This window comes from Mustela nivalis, assembly GCF_964662115.1.
Source record: "Mustela nivalis genome assembly, chromosome: 1".
Taxonomy (NCBI): Eukaryota; Metazoa; Chordata; class Mammalia; order Carnivora; family Mustelidae; genus Mustela; species Mustela nivalis.
Window position 1 is genome coordinate 165,307,039 of NC_139020.1, and position 21,091 is coordinate 165,328,129.

Here is a 21,091-nt window from a genome sequence, read left to right on the forward strand (position 1 = left end):
TGGGTCTTATTTTGCAAACTGATAGTGGTGCAGGGCTACTTAGGGAAGGGGCAGAGGGAAACACACTGACAAGAGCCTCGTTCACCACCCAGGGGCCGCCCCCTAAACACTGCCATCCCCACGGACCCCACATGAGCTTTGTTCAACAGAAAAGTATTCACCTGGTGCCGGCATGACTAAAACCGTATTTGAAATATTTCAAAGTCTGGGAAGGGAAGGAAGATGCTAGGTTGACTAAGTAACATGTTTGCAGCATAGATGTTCTACTATTGTCGAATAGGAACTGTTGTGATTAGCACACTATCAATTCACTTAAAAGTGAAAAAAACATAGTCAGGGGTGAGTTCCTCACACCTGAAATGTTTAAAAATAAAACAGACGTCAGCACACAAAGGGAGAAGTTTGCAAAAGCCAGGAAACCACTCTGTGGACACGTTTTCCCTCCAGTCAGGTGGGAGAGAGGACCCAGTGCTCTACATGATGGGGAACAACACATGTTTCCTTCCTGCGCTCTGGAAACAGAGAGAAGGGGATGGGGTGTATGGGAACAAGCAAGGCTGAAGAGGCTTCCTGGAGGAGGTGAGAGCCAGGTTGTTTGGCCTAGGCCCTCCCCACCTTCCTCTGGCTGGCCTGTCCCCAGTATTCACATTCACATGACCCCACTTTGTTGGAAGCCTCAGTTCTTAGGTTTGGCCAGGTGCACCCATGGTGGCTGCCCTCTCCTCATGGTCCCAGGGCCACTTGATACCAGCCAGCCGTACAGGGAGTCCTTGGAACAAAAGGACTTCCAGGTAACCAGGACTGGAGCCAGAGTGCTGCTGATAGGATCAGAAGCCTTAAGTGAACAGGGACCCAGAAGGAAGGCAGGGGCTCAGAGAAACACTCCGCCACCCATACTGCCTCAGGCAGAGGCTACTGTTTTGCCAAGCACGGTGGAGGCCAGCCATGCTTCCCTGCCCCTCCCTACCCCACCTCCCCTCTCACTGACCCCAAGGCCAGAAAGGGAGGCAAGCCTGCTGGCAGCGGGACTGGGTGTGGTGGCCGCCTCACAGGGTGTAGACTCTCCAGTGGCTGTCAGCGCTGAAGACAAGAGGTCAGAGTAGGGGTTTGTGTCCGTGGCCTGGGACTCATCAGGGACAGCAGGGGATTCACCACGATCTCCAGCCCAGGTAGGATAGGGTAGCTGGGCCCCTTAAGGGTCTGGGTCTCAGGTAAGAGGGGGGACCTGCAAACCTTGGAGTCTGGGGCTGGGAGGGAGACAGGAGGGTGAGGCCTGGTCTGGACAAGCCCTGCAGACACTGACAAGCAGCCCCCCGGTGGGGACAGTCTCTGGCCTCCCTCAGCTCTACACGCACCCTTCCTCCGGAGAGTTGCTAGAACATGGGAGAGCCTGAACTCTGGAGTTAGACGGCCCAGGTTCAAACCCGGACACCAGTGTGACCTTGCACACTCACCTCTGCCTCTCTGTGCCTCAGTTTCCCACCCTGTAAAACGGAGGTGGTGCCAACAGCCCTTATTCCCTAAGGCCTTTGTTAAGACCTGATGAGACAGTGGGGACCTTAATATAGATCCATGCTCTGGAGCTCAGAGCATCACCCCTGCTCCCTGTCACTCCCTGACCCTGACACCATCTTTCAGAGTCGTAGTCAGTGCCTGCTGCCCCTTTCATAGGTGCAGCCGGATGGAGATTACCTGGATCCAGGGTTTGGATACTGTGTCTCCAGACTTTATAGCTAGGGAGGTTTAGACAAGTTCTTGGCCCTCTGACCCCTATTTTGTTTCATAGAGGACACGGGAGCAATTATGGGACCTACTCCACAGGACATTCATCAGCATGAAATTACCCTGCACACAACAAGGGCTTATCCTCTATCCCATACTTATATTGAGAACTATTTTCACTGCCATCACCACCACCGTCATCACTATTGTTGTTGTTGTTGTTGTTGTTGTTGAAAAGGAAGGCTCAGAGAGGGAAGAAGACTTGTGGCCACATAGCAAGGCAGAGGGCAAGACAAGACACTGCCCTGGTCTCCCAACCCCCCATCCCTGCTTTCTGCTCACCTCACCATCTCACTGGCCTTCTTTGTCACTTCTGAGGCACATCTTGCCAAGAGCTTGGTTTCTCCTTGCAAGAGGTCACCCTAAAGTGTCTGAGAACTGGCCTTCCCTGACCTCACTGCTCCCAGGCACAGATTTGGGGACCCCCAAAGGAAAGCCAGCATCCCCCAAGAGGTCAGGTCAGCAGAGAGCCAGGGCAGGGGGTTACTTTCTCCCCATGATTTCCACAGCACCCCTCTAAAAGCTCCTCCCCCACTGTCCTCAGGAGCCTTAGCCAGGGGAATGCCTGACAGGGACAGGGTGCAGCTTTGAATAACACACGTCTGAAAACTGCAGAACTTCTTATAGCCCAAGGGGCTCCATTAGAGAGGGAAGAATTAGGACTCCAACTTCCAGCAAAGTTGCCTGGGACCCGGGGGACAGGTCTGGGGCATCATCCTCAGTCATCTCTTGGTTCCATTAGCAGAAGGACCACCTCTGCAGGCTTGTCTCTGTCTCTTTCACCTTCTGCCCATCAGAGTTTGGGCCTTCCCTGGCAGGGAGGGATAGAGACACAAGAGGAGGCAGGGGAGGCAGAGGTTGGAAAGGGTGGGGTTTACTTTAAAGGAAAAGATGAGTTATGTACCTGTTTTAATAATATAAATAGTACTTGAGCAATAATAATAGTAATTGTTCCTATTTCTTGAATACTTACTATGCACCAGGCACAGCACTAAGAACTTCAAATACGTCACCTCAGTTAATCTTCACTACAGCCTGATCAGGTAGAAAATATCATTGTACCCGTTTTACAGATGACTACACCAGAAGAGGCTTATTTTTATACCCTGTGGTTGACTACAGATGCCAAGTAGATGATATAAGGGAATCATAGATTCTGCTTGGAGTGTAATCGGGAGCTCTGGGGACTGTGGCGAGTTGCAAAAAGTCACTGGTATTGTTTTGTTTTGTTTCGTTTTGACGCGCGATATACGTACATTAAAGTGGTAAAGTATGCTAACCTTAAATGTACCACTTGATGATCTTTGCATATACTTATACTTGTGCTACCAGCACCCAAATCAACATATAGAATATTTCTAGTATGCTGAAACATTCCTTCTGAGGTGCTCTAATTTAATTATAATTCTGCAAAACTTTCAAAGTCAAGAAGAGCCCAGGGACACACAATGACTAAATATAATGTGATATCCTGTATGGGATCCTGGAACAAAAAAAGACTTTAGGTAGAAATGAAAGAAATGTGAATCAAGCATGAACTTTAGTTAATAGTAACATATCAATATTAATTCATTAATTATGAAAAATGTACCATACTAGTATAAGCTATTAATACGAGGGGGACTAGCTGTGGGGGAGATGAGAGTTATTCTTAGCAATGTTTATTTGTAAATAGAAAAGTGTTCTAAAACACAAGGTTTATTAAGAGAGAAAAAGCACTCTGCAATTCCTCCAGCAAAATAGGTCGGTAGGCCTTTAAGGATCTGGCCTCTGAGCTGCCAGTTTGTGACGTCCAGGGCTATAATGCCCTCATTGTACAGATGGGGAAATTGAGACCCAGAAAGTGGAAGCCCCCTCCAGCAGGTCAGTGACAGAGCCAGAACCAAAAGGCCAGTCAAGGCTCCAGCTGCAGAATGGGGCATGGGGTGGGAGTGTGCATGTGGGGTTGCCAGTGTCTCCCCAGATCTCTGAGTCCTTCACTAAGGACGTGCCCTCCACGAAGCTGCCAGGGGCCAACCAGCTTCCCTTGACTGCTTCCTCCTGAGTTCTCCAGGGCTGTCAATTGGAAACCAGTTCTCCCACTGTCCTCAGCCCCAGAGGGAGTGGTCATGGGCAGTTCCTGTTCTAGGAGCAAGATGTCACCTTCCCATCCCAGCCAGCCCTGATACACATTTTGGGTGTCCCCCATGCCCAGCATAGGATCTGAGTTGAGTGCTGGATGGATGGGTGAGTGAAGAATTGAAGGAGGGATGAAATAAATGGCAAGGGTGGATAGGTAGGGGTGTGTGGAGGGAGATAAAGGGGGCCAGGAGCACAGATTCTGCAGCCAGATGGACTGGGTTGAACCCTGACTCTGCAGCTTCCAGACACATGACCTTGGGCAAGTCACTTAACCTCTCTGTGCCTCAATTTCTTCAATTTAAAAGAGGGATATTAGCAGTATCTGTGAGGAAGGGAAGTAATAAGTATAGGAAAGGAGGGAAAAGAAATAGAGGAGGGGCAATGATTTCATATTCATATCAGGACATGGAAACTCACACAAAGCCAGACGACTGGCCACTGACCCAGAAAAGGTGGGTCAGTAGCATCCTACAGTGGTTAGAAGACAGGTCTGGGAACCAGGCTGCTGGGGTTCAAATCCCAAGGCTATCTTTTATTGGCCACATGGCCTCAGACAAGTGAGTTAACATCTTTGTGGCTCAGTGTCCTCACCTGTAAAATGGGTGTGGTAACATCTGTATTTACTTCATGAGATTTCATGAGGACTAAGTAATTGATTGGCATGTGTATAGTGCTTAGGACTATTCCTGGCACATTTTAAATAGCCCCTGGCATATAAGGAGTGTTTATTAAATGGAGGAAAAGTCTTATGCCAGAAGCCCACTCTCTTCCCTGAAGGGGCACCAACTTCTAGGAGAGATCGAGGTCCAGGCACTGTAAACTCACCCGCTGAACCCAGGTGAGAACCTGCCTTAATGAAGTCACATAGGGAGAGGGTAGAACTGGTGACCAGCTCCCATCTCTATGGCCTCACCCACTCCAGCCAACCCCAAGATAGGCAGCACTTCTAGTAGTTTAAGAGTAGCCAGAAATCCGGATTCTTATCCACAATTTCTCAATTTTTAAACATTGGCACTTAGTTCAATTTTATTTTAAGCTCTTAGCAAAACAAACAAATTTATTTTAAGCTGGCTGCTTTCCCAAGTGGCTGGTTTGCAGCCTCTACCCCAGTCCAGTCCTGCCAGTTTGCTTTCTTTAACTTTTCTCCTGCATATTAGAGGAAAGGAAACCGAGGCCAGAGAGAAATGTTTGAATCCGTTATGTCTGACCACTTAGTGGAGTCAACAGGCAGTCTGCTAGTTCTCCTCTCTTGGCTGCAGCCCACAGGTTTCCCCAGGTAATCAGACTTTGGACCAGGTAAGGGATGAGAACTCGAAAGGGAATTTTCCCTTCAGCCCAAGGTTCTTGCAGTAGCATATTTGAAATATGATGTTTGTTAACTAAGTATCATTTGCACAGTGAGTCCCGGCTACAGCTGAGTGTGAAGCAGGAACTACCCCTGCTTCCAAAGCCATAACAGAGATTTGCAGTGTATGATGCTCCAACTTTACTCCTAGCCCTGGCTCAGCGGGTAGGGGGCCAGGATTCCAGGACGTTCATTCCTAAATCTCACCATTTGCCACTCCGTCGTGATTAAAGGAGCAGCCAGCGGTAAGCTCTGTTGTAAAGGAGGTCACTAAGCGGGAGCTAGAGGGGTTTAGAAAAAAGGGGAGGATTGTTCTGGAGACAAGTTTTAGAGGAATATTGTTGGGAAAGAGAGTTAATTTATAGGCTTGTCATGCTCCGTACTTGAGTTGTTTTCTCTTTCTTGTTGAAAAAGTGCCCTTTGGTTCTCACTTATTTTACCAGACTGTGCCACCATTGCCAGATGAGGCAATTTTACAGATGAGTAAAATGGGGTAAATACTGTACTCGCTTCCCGCCACTGGCGATGAGGGGGAAATGAGATGGTATGTGCAGAGGATTAAACAATACAAAACAGCCTTGGTTCTCATTGTCAGCAGCAGCCAGCCTGCCTGCATGCACAAGTGACAGCTGGAGAACCTTCCACTCTTGGCCTTTCTCTACCCTGTCTATGTGATGGTGACCTTCACTTTGTCTGGAGAGTCAGGACATCGGCTAGCTGTGGAGCACTTCTTGTGGGTCAGGTTCTGTGCTAGACCCTTCTGTCTATTTTCTTTTCTTTAACCCTCAGAGCAACCCTGGGAAACCAATGCTATTATCATCTTTTCAGATGAATTACCTGAAGCTCTGGGAGGAATGTGACTTATCCAAAGTCACCCCCAGGTGGGGACAAAACCTTGAGCAAGTCCCATTACCATCCTAAGCTTCCAGCCTCCTCATTTGTAAAAAAAGGTTCTGGACACCCATCCCAGGGCTGCTGTGGGGATCTAGGAGGTAATGACTTGGAAAGTGCACCATCAGCTGTAAATCCCAACCAAATGGACAGCATCAGTGTGAGTTTTGCAGAGACCTGTTCCCCTTTGGTGCTCAGTGCATTTTAGCAGCAAAAGTTATAGAGAAAAGTTATTTTGAGTGTCTGTTTCTTGGGTGGTTTCCAAAATGTGTCTCCTCCCTCCAGCTAACAAGTGTAAAGCTGGCTTCAGCAGAGGCTGTGCTCAGAGCAAGTCACTTCCAGTGGAATGATTTGGGAGGTAGAAAGGAAATAGGCAGGATGGTCACAGGGGAGACGGGATCACAGAGAGGGCCTCAGGCTATGGAGTCAGAGAGATATGAAATCAAATCCTGGCTCTTCCACCTACTAGTTCTGTGACCCTAAGCCAGCTAGTTGACCTCTCTGATCCTCACACAGAGAATTGTTATGAAGGGGATGAGCAAAGCAGTTGAGAAGCAAAGCATGGGCACCCACATACATCCAGTGAGACCAGTTCCAAGTCCAAGACTGGAGCTGCAGACATTGCTGGGGGTGAGGAATAGGATAGAAACCAGTCCCGAGTCTGGAGAGAAGGGGCCCAGGGGAGAAGGGCCAGCTGCTAAGGCAGGGAAGACTGGTCAAGTTGGGCTTAGCAGTACACGTACACTGGGAAGGAAGACTGGTCAAGTAGGGCTTAGCAATACACATACACTGGAAAAGAAGACTGATCAAATGGGGCTTAGCAGTACACATACACTGGAAAGGAAGTCTGGTCAACTAGGACTTAGCTGTGCACGTACACTGGACCACAAGCAGCTGGAGGACAGGCATTCCATCCTCTTCATCTCAGTTGCCTGGTTCACAGAAGGTGCACAGAATACATGTAAAACCCTGAACTTAATATCCACTTTCCTTTCTGCCCCATGCTCACCCATTTAGTACTCTGTATCCCTTGATCTCCAGCCCTACCACCCCACCTCTGTGCAGTGTGGAAAAACACAGGCTGTGGTATCTGACAGACTCAGATTCAAGTCCAAACTCTGCCCTTTCTAGCTGGGCAGCATTGAGCAGATTACCTCCCCTCCACAACCCTCTTTTCTTTTCTGTAAATGGGCTGATCCTGCCTCCCTAGTGGAGTTATTGTAGGACTTAGAGAAGATACATGTGAAAACACCTAGCATGGGCCCTGACACGTAGGAGGCATTCTGAAGGTGGCATCAGAAAGTGAGGCTGCTCCTTACCAGAGTAGCCCGTGGCCACCTCCGACTTCCGCACATACCCACAGACCGAATTCCCGAAGGCACTCAGTGTGTTTTTATATCTTAGGGGACACAAGCACCTGGGTTGAGGACAGAGGTGCACTGCTTTCCTGTCCCCATAGTCTTTTTACACAGTTTCCACGCTGGTCCTATATTGACTGGCCACAGTGGGGCTAATGATGTCCATAGAACACCTCAAAAATGAGCATCAGCAGGCAGATCACTGATCAGGATTAAAGCACCTGTCCATATTCACTAAGCCATCCTCTGGCTGTGAGTATGGTAGTGTCTGTGAAAATTCTCAAGTGGTAAGTGTATGAATGAAGGGCTTCCTGGTCCCAGATCCCATGTCTTATTCTTGAGGGTGGCCTGTGAGCTCTGTGCCATTGCTGGACTGATGATTTATGGGTCCTTCTCTGGTACCTTGAGGTCAGGCTGAATTCCTGAAAGATAGGACTGGCTCTGCTTCCCTACAAGGACCTCTGGGTATAGGTGCAGCACTTGGAAGGAAACCCACGATGCTGCGGCCTGTAGGGCTGGAGGCCCATAGAGGGGTAACCTGCCCATTTGGGATGTGTGTGCCCTTGAAGTTTAGCTGACAAGGGTCTCAGGACAGAGCTTGCCTATGTCTGGCTATCATACCCTGACCCTACATGCAGTGCAGGCCCTGTTCAAGATCTGAGAGCCAGGTTTGCCCTGCTATTAACTGGGAAAATGCTGCTTTAATGCCTGGCGCCATTGGAGGCACTCCACAGCCATCCGCGAGGGACTTGGAGAGCTTATCTGCAGCAATTTAGCCTCCATGCCCCTCTCTGAACCCATGGTGATAGATCATCTACAGAAGTCACATATTTGGTCCAATACAAGTCAAAATGTCAAGGCACAATCTCTAAGCTCACTCTTGCCCCCACCCCCTGAACCCAGCCTCCTTCCCTTGCTATGCATTTATTTAGGATATCTCTCTTCCCACCCGCCCTGGGCAGCAGAGGGTTGGCCTATCCTCCATTACCTACTAAGACTAGGAGTCTGAGCTTAAAACTAGCCCCCACCCCACCCCCACCCCTTACCACCTGCTCCTGTGCTGACTTCCACACCCAGCCTCTCCCTCCGGGCCCCCGAGCTAATTACAGGCTTCCCTAAATCATTGGAAGGAAAAACTAATTAAATCAGGGTCGGCCATCCATTTTCTGGCTAAGGACAGGCAGCTCGACACCTTTCTTCCAGTCCAGGATCCTGAAACCATGGCTTGCTTCTTCATTTGAGTTGAGAACAGGTTTTTAATCTCTTAGGGCTGATTTTAGGAAGAGCAGCAAGATGGGACGTTTCCTCAACTGCTCCTTTGACCATGTCAGAGTGACCATATGAGATCAGGTTGAGGGCCTGGAAAACTGAGGTGTGCCCAGATCTGCAGAGCTGGGCAAGAATGCATGAGGAGCCAAAGTAGTTTGACCTTGGAAATCCCGCAGTGCGCTGATGCCCTACACCCACTGTTTCAGATGGTGTGGAGTGAAGGGCCTTGCCTTCAGCCCCAGGCCTGCTGCTTGCTGGACCAGTGTCCCCCGCTGGCATTCTCCCCCTCTCTGAGCCTGAGTAATAACAGCGCCTACCTCACAGAGTTGCTGAGAATTAAATGAGATGACATATCAATCCGCCAGTGTGAAGCAGGTGCTGGGCCCATGTTTGTGGAATGAACGAGTGACTACAAAGTGCCACACCCAGAGTGAACACGGAAGCAATGTTAGTTCTCTCGTCCACCTTGGAATCCCCATGTGTTTCTTACTATAAATACTTATGAGACTCATTCACACAAAACCTGTAGGTAAATAAGTTTATTGCATGTTTTCCCCCTTTGAGATGTCAGAGCCAAAGGACTCACAGGTGGGAGCATATGGGGTGTGGAAACTGAGGGCTCCCTTCCCACGGCCCACCCTCCCATTTACCCCTAGATGCCAGCCTGCTTTTCCTTTTTTCTGGGCCTCAGAACCCCTCGATATAAAGAGCGGTGCCTTGACGGAAGTCCCAGCTCTGATTCTCAGCCCCTTGCTGCTCTGTTCCCTCATGAGCCATGTCCTCACCAACTTCCTCAAAGGGGGCAATGCCTGAGACCAGCATGTGGTTGTCCCAGCCACTTTTTTACAGAGAAGGGGTGACAAGCTCAACTAAGTAAGGAGATCCCCAAAGCAGGGAATCAATGGGGGAGAGTCCTCTGTAGGGATGAGGACCAACTCTGTGAGACAAGTCTGCAGTCCACGTTGAATTCCAGCTATCTGTGTGGCCTCCAAAAAATCACCCAGCTTTTCTGTGCCTCAGTTTCCTCCTTTGCAAAATTGGCATAAGAATAATAGTATATCCCTCTAGGGTTGTTATAAGAGTTAAATTAATTCCTAGGGGCCAGGAGCTTGGGAAATGGCCTGGTCTGTAGTTAGCACTCCACAAGCTTTAATCGTTCCTCGTATTTCTGAACCAGACTCTGAGACCCCTCATCACAGCTGGCCCAGCCCGCTGTCCTGATGCCTTCCCTCTTATGGATGGAGTCTGGGGAAGAGAAGCCACTGGGCCACCTTCACTCAGAATGAACCTCCTGCTCCACTCCTCTCTCAAAGAGAAGAGTCTGCCAGTGCCTGTCAGGACAAGAAGGGCTCAGGGCAGGGCGGGGGAAGATACAAAGGCCCAGGCCTCCCTCAGAGGCTCTAGAGGAGTTGGGAGGTGGCTATAAATATGAGAGGCGAGGGGCTTTCTAACTAGGCCAGGAATGTGTGTTAGTCATTGAGGTCAGAGCAGGCCGCAGAAGCTCTTGGCTGGGAAAAGAGCATATCCAGGAGTGAGCTCTTCCGGGCTCAGGGGAAGCCAGAGAGCTGAGGCGCAGAAGGAGGGTGACGAGCAGAGCTTAGCTAGGGCCATGCTGGCACCCCAGAACCTTGGTCAGAGGGGCCCAGGAAGGTCCCTCCTGCCTCTTCTAATCTCTGAGAAGTCCTACCTCAACCCCAATCAACCACCTACAACCACCCGCAGGCTGAGGCCATGCTGTGGCTCCCAAAGGGCACTCAGGCCACCATTCTGCAGAGTGAACAAGTGCATCCTTTCTATTTTAATAGCTGTGCGCTTATTTTAATGTGTTGGGAGAAAAATACAACTGGCAAAGCAAATCCATGATCTCATGGCTATAAATGCTTAAGATAATACCAGGTAGGTGTACACATTTTTTTAAAGAGGGAGTTGATTTTTTTTTTTTTTAAATATATTCTCGTGGAACTGAACCACCATTACTTAGGTTTGGGGGATTCTGGACTACAGGCAAAATGCTAATTTCCTTGCTGTGGAGCTCCAGCTATCTTCTGTGCCTCCAGTCCCACATCCCACCCCTGCCTTTCCCCAACATCCCTGCCCTTGCTCCTGACCCCTGTTCTACTCTCAGGGTGCTCACTGCCTGGAATGCTTTTCCCCTCCAGTTTTCTACTGTGAGCACCAGGTGAAATAACTATTCACAGGTGCCTCTATGGGCCCATCCAGAGGCCTCCTCCTCCTCCTCCAGGCTGCCCCGGGCCCTTGTCCCTCTGCCACCACTCCCCACACTGTGTGAGAGTCTCCATAACTCAGACCACTGCTCCCTTGGTGATGGGGAAAGCTCTGGCTGGTTGCCTTTCTTCCTGCTATTCCCAGTGCTGTACTGGGGGCTAAGTACATGCCCAGGAGGCAGACCCAGTCACTTTCTGGAGCCATCCTTGCCTGGCGTTGGCTGGCACACATGCAGCCTCGCCCTCAGGGCTCTGCCCCCTCCCTCATCTGTCAGATGGGGATGCTAAGTTTCCTCTTCCCGGGTGGGTGTGTGGGGTCAGTGAGTTTACTTCACCTAAAGCTGTCTAAAGGCATGTGCCTCACATGTTATCAGGACTCCGTAAATCCTGGTTCTGCTCATTTGAATCATCAAGGGTATTATCATTATTAGGGACCAATGGATATTCAGTAATTCTACAGTGGGGCAGAGTGGAGGGGAGGGAATGAGACTTGAGCACCTTTGCATTTAGGATCAGGAGAAAGTTCTCAGTGCCTATTTACTCCACCCTTCTCCTTTTGAATATGGGGAAACTGAGGCCCACACTGCACCCCTAGAACTGGGGCCTGGGACTCCTGTCCTTCAATCTACCATTGTCCCACCACCTCGGTCCTCCCTAGACTGGGGGAAGAGGACTCCAGGACTCACCTGCCCAGAGAGACAGGCAGACCTACCGGAGCTTCTCTACCAACCCCCTCGCCCCAGTCTTTGGAATGGGCCAGAGAGACCTGAGGAGGAATTCCAGAGGCTGTGGCCAGCAGGAGAGCTCTCACTTCCCCAAGTCAGTGAATCAAAAGCTTCATTCTTTGTAGATTCCTCCGATAGGTAGGAGCAGACATGACCTTTGTCATTTGTTATTTTTAGTCGAGCAGGCAAGGAATAATAAAAACCTGTATGGGAGCTGACTATAAATAACGTAGCTGTGGCATTAAACACACACACACACACAAACACACACGCCCCTAAAACCTGTCGATCTAAAGCAGCATTGCCCTTCCAAATGGAATAAGAGCATTAGCATGGGACTCTACCATCAGTGAGCCCATCTCACAAAAGCTTTTGCTTGCAATCACCACGCAGTTCCCTGAGGGGAGATGCTTTTATTGTCCCCATTCTTCAGATGAGGAAATGAGGAATGAGATTGGCCAGTGAGGCCACGGGCTCTGAGCCTGACAGATGCCAGGAGCCTGACATCTACCACTGTCCTTGTTGTAGGGTGTCTGAGAGGGAGTGCCACTGAGGGAGGGAGAGAGAGGGAGAGAGAAGCAGGACCAGAACCGCCTCAGGTCACCTGTCTCCAAATGCAGTAGTCTGCCAGTTGCTAGCGGCCTTGCAGGGCTGGAAGAAGGAGAGGTGGACATGGACAGGGGAGAGGAGTGGCCACAGGCATTGTGGACCCCTCAGGACGGAAGTTGGAGTAAGAAGGTAGTGGCTGGGGTGCTAGAGGTGGAGAGGAGGCAGTCTGGGAAGGGCTCAGCACTGAGAGCGGCAAGGGGGACAGGGCAAGAGAAGGGAATTGGCCAATCGTATTCCACGACGGGGCCACACCAGGCTCACCCAGTCTGACATTGAAATCCCTTTGGGCAGGGTGGCCATGCTGGCCAGCCCACGGCAGGAGAATAGGAGCAAAGTCCCAAGAGCAGGTTATCAGGGCTGGGATAGACAAGGACAGTCAGAGGAGCAGGCCTAAGGACACCAGAGCAGAAATGCATCCCCAGGACTTAAAGGAAACAGACTACAGAGAGTAGTGTTGAGCACTTGCCCCTGGCCCAGATGTGTGCTGGTGAGCATTTCATGACCAGCTCTCAGGCAGATAGGTGCCCGGCTTTGTAGTGTCCGCCAGATCATAGCTACCAGCATACTATCCCTTGTGTGCACCATTGGCTCTCAGGACACCACTACACCAAGCCACCCAGGGGGCGATGCCTGTGTCCTGCTTGCTTCAAAGGAAGAGAGGAGGGGCTTGCAGGCCATTTTAAGCTATTATTAATTGTGCATGTAACACACAAGAGGCAGAATCTCAATTAATTCTCAGTACCATCCTCTGAGGTAGACATTATCGCTAGCTTCCTGATGAGGAAATGGAGGCTCCAAGAGTTAAAGTGACTTGCCCAAGGTAGCATACCTTGTGGCAGCACCAGAATCTGAAGCCAGGTGTGTTTGAGTTCAGAGTCCCCACCCCAGCCGTATACCACCCAGCCTCCAGCCAGGGTAGTTCTGGGACTGGAGCCGGGGCTGGATCTTCAGGCAGGTGTGCATGGGTGGGTTCCTCTTTGGGGCTGGAGCTAAAAGGCCTGACCAAGTCCCAGAGGAAATGGTCACCACCCTTGAGAGAAGCCCTGAGAGGTTTGAGACAACCCCCACATGGGGAGGGCATGGAGCAAGAGTACCACCTTCCCCTCCCACCAGGGCAGAGGCACTGCATGGCACCCCACAGGGCTCTCCCAACCTTCCTCCACTCCTTCCCTTGTTCACAACTGAGTCTCCTCCTCCAAAGCCCAGTTCCAGGAAGCAGTGCCCTCACTGCCAGACACATAGTAGGTGCTCAATTAATGCAGAAGAAATGAACCAATCACACCTTCCTATTCTCTCTCATTTTGTTGTAAATCAAAGACCAGATCAATTATATTATTATTATTCCCAGTTCACAGATAGAGACACTGAGGTAGATTGCAACTGGCAAAATGACTAGCTCAAGGCCACACAATAGTAAATGACAGAGCCGGGGTTCAATCCCCTACCTCTGTGACCCCCTCAGCGCCCTATCTTCTCTACTGTGCTGTGTGCCCCCGGAAAGAAATTAGCACCTTGTATCTGAGAAGCTCCTTATGCTTTGTCAAGACAACTTGCATTTCCTTCTTGTGCTTCACTCTTGCATGTTGGTCTCAGAGTGCCAGTGTAGGGAGGCTGGAGGACAGCAAGGAGGACTTGAGAGAGCAGGTGGCCTTGTAGTGAGAGAGTTGGCCCAGCCTGAAGGGCAGCCCCATCCACAGAAGCCCTGGAAGTCCCCATTGATGCAGGATCTCCTTGGAGGGTGGCATGGCCCCTGTGTCAGGACTCTTTGGAGCCATATCTTACAGACAGGTTCAGAGCAAGGTGGCCCCACAGTGTGACGGGAGCAAGGGGTTCTGATGGGGTGAAGGGGCTGCCATGGAGCCACCCCTGGCCTCCCAGCCCCAGCGGACCATGATTCCATATAAACCAGCTTCATGGGCAGATCCCAAAGGGAATTTCCTCTGGGGAGAAAGTGGGACACCCCCACAGGGATGCCCTTGAAGGCCGCTGAGGCGGCATCGGTCCCGCCTGTATTCCAAGGGCAGAAAGCTCATCTGCTCATCTTCCCTCCTCAGGCCCAGCTCCAGCTCCACATCCCACTTCTACCCTGCTCCCTTTGGCCTCTTGTTGGACACCCTGGTGCGGCCCAGACATTCCCCATACTTACAGCAGGGTGGGAAAGAAAGTGTGTGTCTGAATCCCAACACCCCTGCCAAAGGGACAGTTTTGTTCCAGGTATGTGGCCTCTCTGGGCCTCCATTTCACCATCTGTAAAATGGGGATGGTAAGAACTCCTTAAAGGGTAGGAATTAACTGAGCCACAACATGAAAAGTTCTTAGAACAAACAGTATCTGGTATGTGGTAATTGTCCAGGCCATGCCACCTCTCAGTGCTACTATTGGTAACGCAGACCAATCCCATCTCTTCTGCCCAGCAGCTCTCAAGGGGAGCTACTCCTATGGCAGTCTAGGGTCTGGAAGGGAGCACTGGATTTAGAGTCCTGAACCCACAGCTATCTCTTAATCACCCCTGACCCTCAGAGGCAGGGACCCTTCACCTCTCCTGGCCTCCATGTTCCCTTCTGTCAGGTGGCCCCCCTCGGTTCCCAGCACATTTGAGACTCTGTAAATGTCCACTGGGTGTTTTTCTGCCTGCAGCCATGACCCAGTGCCAGCAGGCCCCTTTCCTCCTTGCCAATATGTCCCTGACTCAGGGTCTGCCCCAGTCATGGTTTGCTGAGCGAATATGTTACCTGTGGCATGTGCACAGGTTACATGTGCGATGTTACTGTGGTATGGTGGTCTAACAACATGGAATTCTGTCATGTGGTGGGCACCTCACCAAGGGTTTCATCATCCTCATTCTGTTTAATTCTTAAAATCCTCCTAAGATTCCACCTGCTCCTGGGATAAGGACAGAAATCTGGAGGGTGGCCTCTAAGACCCCACTCCTTTTCTGCCCCTAGCGCATACTCTTCCCCTCTAGGCATTCAGACCCCCTTTCAGTTCCAGAAAAATTGCTGAGCTCTTTCTAGCCTCAGGGCTTTGCCAGGAACACCACCTCTCCTACCTGGTGAGCCCGCTCAGACTTCTGAGCCCAGCTCAGCGACCAGCCCCTTTGGAGAAACCTTCTGCGACGCCCCACTGTGCTCCTACAGGGAATGGCCGGGTCCTCCTGCTGAAGGTGCTCATGGCCTCTGCCCCTTCATCTTATACCCCTTTCTCCATGTACATGGGTCCATGCATACATTTCACTTCTGTCTCTGAATCCTCTCAAGAGTGGACACCATGAGTTTTTCTGCCGTATCCTCAGCACCTAGCATGGAACCTGGGAAGTGGTAAATGTCAGTGGGTACTTGGTGAACAAATGACCAGACAGAGAAGCAGGAAGCAGTTGTTGCCATGCATGTTGCACAGATGAGAAGCCTGAGGCCTGGGAGATAGAGAGACTTGCCCAAAATCACACAGCCCATCAGGGTGGAGCAGGATTTGAGTTAGTCCAAGGGGCTCCAGCTCCCAAGCTCTTCGGACCCACCCCACTCGCTTGCCACCTTTGGGTACAGTGGAGGACTGAGCCAGAGAAGCTCCCAGAGGAAGAGGGCTTGCGTGACAGGGCAAGGGCTGCGGTCCCTCTCAGAGGCCTGGCTGCTTGGAAACCTTATCAGAGGTGAGCCCACAACTTGCTGCTCCTCTGTGAGCCTTCCAGGAAAGATCTGCATTCTAATTCTGCCTCTAGTTATATAGAGGGCTTGTCCCCTCTACTCTGCAGATCTCAGTTTCCTAGTCAGTAAAATGGGAGTGAGACCATCCACAAAGCCGGTTAATTGTGTGCATTAGCACACAAAGAATGCTCCCAGCAGAGACAGCTGATGTGGTCCCTGCAGCACAGTGGCAGTGGGATGGCCACGTTTCAGTCCCTGAGTCCTTATTGCTTCCAAAATCCCAGCAGCGTCCAGCCATCCGGTCAGCAGGTGTATCTCTCGGCTTGCAGTATTCTCAATTGTCACACCTCAGCTCCTATCCTCTCTGGAACCTTCTCCCCCCTGCTGGGCCCTACAGCCTCCTCAGCAGGAGGACTTCCAGAGAAATGGCAGGCTGTGGTGCAGACTGTACTAGGTTTGAATGTTCACTCCTATACCACAGAGCTGTGTTCCCCTAAGCAAGCCACTTCCTCTCTCTGAGCTTGTTCTTCACCTCTAAATTGAGGGTTGATAAACTGAACTTGGAGACCATGAGGAGAAGTAAATACTACTAAGTGCCTGGCACAGAGTAGGCACTCAGCAAGTAACAAATTCCCTTCTCTCTTCTCCTGAGTCCTGAGTACATTGTCCCTATTCCTTCTGTTTTCTCCTTCCTTCTCCTCTTCTCTCTCCAGGGAATCAGCCTTCCATCAAGAGTGAAAACACACACATACATATACACAAATGTTCACTAGGAACCCCAGCACAGTACCTCACATTCAGTGAAAGCTAAGTAAATATTTGTAGACTGAATAATCCAAAGAAATGAATTACTAATGGTAAAAGTTTAGGCTATAGGTAGCTGGCAGGGAGAATTTAGGGTTAGGGGCTCCTCCCTGGGTGTTCAACTCACCTTGCATTCAGCCCTGGTCTCAAGCATTCTGGTCCCAGTTGAGACATCACTGAGGGACATCGGAGTGGAGTTCAGGTCTTCCTTTTCCCTTCACAAAGTGGGCTTGCGGAGAGAGCCCCATTCACTGACAGGCTCAGGAAATAGCAGCTCTTGAAACAGGACCTCCAGTAAGTGCAAAGAATATTTCCAGAGCCACAGAGGGATGCAAATACCAGTTCAAAACCACCAGGGAATTGCTTTTTCATTCAACAAACCTGTACTCATCGGGTCAATCAATATTTGTTGAGGTTCTATGCTTAGTGCTGAGGACATAATAAGCAAATGAGACCCATTCCCTATCCCCAGGGATTCCCCCAGCCTGAAGGACATGACAGAGATGCACATAAAGAGGTTAATAGCAACAAATTCTTCTTGGGGGTTGGAGATGATGGAGGGGAAATCAGGGAAGGTTTCAGAGAGGTAGGGTTGCTGGACCTGAGATTTGAAGGGTAAGTAGGACTTCTCCAGGCAGAAGAGTGGGAAGGGAAGTCATCCCAGGCAGAGTGGATGGTGCATGCAAAAACACAGAAGCATGGAAATGCAAGAGTGTGTGTGAGGAGCAGGAAAGGCTTAGTGTGGGGAAAGTAGATGGAGGATAATGGGAGGGCTATGGAATAGCCATCTGGCTCTCATGAGCCCTGGAAGGAGTTTGAGTTTTATGCTGAGAGCACAGGGAAGCCCAAAAAGGTTTAGAGGAGTTGAGAAAGCTCTCTAAGGTGCAGGGGATGGGCAAACAGGGGGAGGATAGCAGGAGAAGAAGCAAGGAGACCAAGGGGAGGAGGTAGGATTGACAGATGGGTGTGGGCAGTGTGTTTGCATGTGCATTAACCAAAGGGATAGCGTGGATGAAACCATGTTTCCCAGGCCTGGAAAAGGCAACCTCCCCCAGGGAGTCCTCCCAGAATAGTTCTTGATTCCCCAGGCTCTGTGTTCTTCCAGGAGAGAAAGTATCTGCTTCCTAATTGGCCCCTAACCTCTGGCCTCACATACAGGGGGCAGCAGAGTCTGCCATCACCACATACTGGCCCTGCCCCACTAGAAAGCTGGGCTAGGCCTTCTGCACCCAGGTTTTCTGACCTATGGGAAAATAAGTTCCATGGCTCCCTAGACCTAGGTTCACACCCATCTCCGTTGGAGTCCCTGGGCCCAGTGTGGGGCCTCATGTAGTCCTGGTTTCAAGCCCCAGTTCCCCTACTCACTGTATGACCTTGGGCAACATCATTTCCCCTCTCTGTACTTCACTTTCCTCATTAGTAAAATAAGAATGAAAAACAGGACCTCCCTCCCAGAATGTTATGAAGCTCATATGGTGAAACGCACAGTAGGATGTTGATAGGAATGGCGGCGGAAGTTAGACGTCAGCCTGAACCCCTTCTTACTGGGGGAGCAAGAACTGGTGGAAGTAGCCAGGAATGGGGGACTGGGTTTGCATGTCAGCAGGTTGCCTTGGAAGGCCAGCCCTGCCCAAGCCCCATAGGGGCGGGGGTCTGAGAACCATCATCCAGCAGGATAAGGGGCTGGAAGAGACCCACCACCCTTTTCTCCAGGGCCCTTCTGGAGAATCTCGGCCTCTGTGTTTATCCTATTAATACCAACTGCCATTCTCCATCAGCCTGTGACTCTGCCAAATAGGTATTATTGTCCCCAGTTTGCAGATGAGAATACTCAGGGAAGTTGAGTCATTTGCCCAAGTATTGCCAGGAAATGAAAGAGGACCCCAGGTCTGTCTGACTGGCCACAAAACCTCAGCCCAAGGTTAGGTGGGTTGAGGATGTTTGGGACCTTGGTAGGAATGGGTGTAGTGCCCCAAGGTAGCTGTGAGACTTGGTACAAGCTGGGCCACCTGGTCCCCAGACACCATTCTATGGCCCCTCAAGGTCATAGTCCTAGAGGAGCCTAGCCATGTGCCTCAAATTTGAGGATCTTTAGGCAGGGACAGAGGGAAAAGTCTAAAGTTCAAGTGGGTCAGATCTGGGCTCAGATCTCGACCTTGGGCCTCACTGGCTCTGTGCCTCCAAAGCACGTCACCAAGGCCTCTGTCATTTTCTCTTCTATAAAATGGGAAGAAGCCCAATCTCTCCAAGGATGATTTGTGAAGGTCAGACAAGGCAGGGAGGGGAGGGGCCTTTGGAAATATCTTCTCAGCCTTGGAGGGGTCCAGCCAACAGCATTTTGTGACAGCAGTTAACCTGCTTAGATGTGAGAAGACCCTAAGCTGGGCAAGGCAAGGGCAGAGGTAGCCCTCATTCCTCCTTCCCTTCAGGAGGGGGAGCAAAAGAGAACCTATGTCTCCTGGAGAGGACACAGCTGGTCTCTGATTGCATTTGATTCTGCCTCCCTCAGACCTGTCTGGACCTACTTCATCTGTCTCCCTTATGCAAATTGCCTTCATCAGAACGACCTCATCCCCACCCTCATACCTAGCTACTAACCCTCTACTCCCATTCCTCTCTGGTCCTGGGATTTGTTCCCCCAACCATGGTCTGGACAACTGAAGACTGTGTGAAAATTGGACTGGGCTGGCTCTCCCCTCACCCCTGCCCTATTTCTCATACCTTCCAACCCTGACCCTCAATCCATGTTCACCATAAGCCAAATCATGCTGGAGGCAGAAGCTATCAGTAATCCTCCTGGCCTGCCTCCTGCCTCTCCCCCACTCTTCCCCGTGGGTCACCCTGACTTGTCATTTCCAGCCTTCCCAGAGTTTCAACACTAGCACCATTGTTCGTCAGATTTTGCAACACCTCTGCCTGTCCAGTACCCCCTGCCCCACAACATATCCTGGAAAGACAGGCCAGATGCCCTAGGTATGTCAGCTGCAGGAAGGGGAGGTATAGGGGGCAGGGCAGGGGATGAATGTCTGTGGCCAGATGACTTTGGGCAAGCCACTTATATCCTTTCTTGAGGCCTTAGTTTGCTCAACTATAAGATGGGAGAATTGGATTGGAGTCCTTCAAGTCCTTCAAATCTTCAACTCCTCTGATTCTGACATTTGATAAATCCAAATCACAGAGCAGCAGATATATTCAGGCCTTTATTGGGGCACCTACCACATGCTGGGAGCTGGGGCTCTAGAAACAGAGCTGATGTGGTCACAGCTCAGTGAGGGAGACAGATGTGTAGACCATCACCATACCGTGTGGTCAGAGCCAGGCTGGACACAGGAATTGATTCTCTCAGTGGAATCAGGAAGAACTGTTTGAGAAAGCAGCGGTTGAGCTGGACTTTGAAGGATGAAGAGGAGTTCACGGGCCAAACATAATGAAAAACTTTCAGACTCTACTGGTCAGCATTTGGGCTGCCTCAGAAGTTAGGGGATATCCTATCATTGGGTTGTGGATGTGGATGCTGAAATATAACAGGGTCTAAAATGCCGAGGAGATGGGAACTTAGCCAGGTGTCAGTTCTAGTCTTAGATTCTGGGAACCCAAATTCCATGAGTTCCTAAAAATTTAGTGTTTGCAGGTAACAGCGCAGCCCACCCCAGACAGGGGCCAGTGAGCAGCTAGGACTCCGAACTTTCAGCAGATGAGTGTTGGGGCTCCCAACCAGCCCACACCATCCTGGCCTTCACAGGGAGGAAGCCATGGGCTTGGAGTCCTCAAGCTGAGATCACGGGTTTGACTTACCCCCTCCTGGCTTGAAACACTGTGTCCTGGTCACCATACACAAATTCCTCACTGTCATTCAGGTGCTCACAGAAGTCATTCTAGTGGTAGGATCAAACAACTCACTGTTTTGCAGTGGCCTTTGCAAACTATCAAGTGTGCTAGACACAGAAAGTATTATTACTGTGGAAATGGTGGCTCATAACAGGCCCCTTCTGGGGCTGTTTGTTCTTTAATCAGGAAAATCAGTTTGCTACCCTCCCCAAAGCCCCTGTTGTCACAGAAATGACAGTGGGATTCCTGGCACAGACATGTCTGCCCCAACCACATGTGAGCTGCAATAGGCCTTTTACCCTCTGCCCTTTTGTGCCAACCCTCACCCTGGCCATCTCAGAGTGCTTTTCTGTGATCCTGTGTTGGGGGACAGGGGCTGCCTCTAGGCCCTGGGGAAGGGATGAGGGACTCCTGGCTTGGCCCCTCCTGTGGTAGGGTCTAACTTAAAACTCTGCCTGGAAGGGGACCAGTGGAGCCCCCCATCTGTACCCCC

General features: G+C 50.6%; 1 protein-coding gene across 10 annotated transcripts in view; it reads left to right on the forward strand.

Annotated features, from left to right (window-relative positions):
- The window catches only part of ATP2B2 (ATPase plasma membrane Ca2+ transporting 2), a 365,301-nt gene that overhangs the window by 179,433 nt on the left and 164,777 nt on the right, over positions 1-21,091 (forward strand). The gene's annotated exons all lie outside the window — the stretch shown is intronic.